The following is a 1,169-nucleotide window of genomic DNA, read 5'->3' on the forward strand; positions in this document are numbered from 1 at the left end:
CTCCTCCTCCTTCTCTTCCTCCTCCTCCTCCTCTTCTTTTAAAACTATTATAGGTTTTTATTTTAAAGTCAATATATCATTATAACACATTGTTTGGCCTAGTTTTTCAGTTGCTTTTTTTTTTTAATAACCCAGGGTCTTTCAGCTGCTATTGTTCCTTTTTCACCAACATTAAGAAACTTGAGAGTTAACAATGCATTATTTAGTCTGTCCCTGAAGGCCTCAACTTCTTAGCCATCAGAGTGTTGGAGTCTCAGATATGTCCTGCCACACCTGGCAGGAGAATATTTTTATTGTTAAGAAAGGATCTTGCTCTATTACTCTGTCCAAGAACCCACACAATCAATCCTCCTGCCTCAGACCCCTAGGCACTGAAATTACAAGCAAGGACCAAACTGCTCAGCCAGACATGAGACTTCCACTTTCAAAATTAGTCTTTTAAATTAGCATACAATGTACTGGTTTTCATTTAGGAATTCTCATATGTGACTTTCCTTTTATATTGCCTGCCCCCCCTCCAACACATAACTTTGCTCTGCTGGTCCAAAGATGGAAGAAAAGAACTGATCATTCCCAGTCTTCCCTCCAATTGCCAGCCCTGCACCGATGCATCCTGTATTTTATTAGCCGCTCCCCCTCTCTCTGTTTTTTTCTTTCTTTTCATTGTCCTATTTCTGATTTTAGCTGCATGAGAATTCTTAGCCAAGGTTTTAGATTTTTTTAGTACTGAGGGTTGAATCTCAAGGTAATCGTTTTCAAAAGTCTAATGAATGTAAGTATATTCCATTATTTTTAAATTTAAAAAAGGCAAAAAGTTAAATCTTAACTTTATTAAGATTTAGTACACATACAAGTGTTTTGCCTGTCTCTCTGTCTGTCTGTATACAACCTTCATGCTTCCTGCCCACAAAGAGCAGAAGATGGGCATCAGATCACATAAGATGGAGTTAAAGTTTATCAGAGCCACCATGTGGGTGCTGGGAATCCATCTCAAGCACTTTGGACGAGCAGTCATTGCTCTTAACCATTGGGGCATCTCTCCCACCCTGTAGTGAATGTTCCTGAACTAAGAAAGAGCCTGTCTGCTGAGGTTGCTGAGATGGAGGCTAAAAATTCCTTTTCTATGAAATTGTGGAGAAAAAAAACCAAAACAAAACAGTGACTCACAC

Source organism: Mus pahari, chromosome X (genome assembly GCF_900095145.1).
Source record: "Mus pahari chromosome X, PAHARI_EIJ_v1.1, whole genome shotgun sequence".
Lineage (NCBI taxonomy): Eukaryota > Metazoa > Chordata > Mammalia > Rodentia > Muridae > Mus > Mus pahari.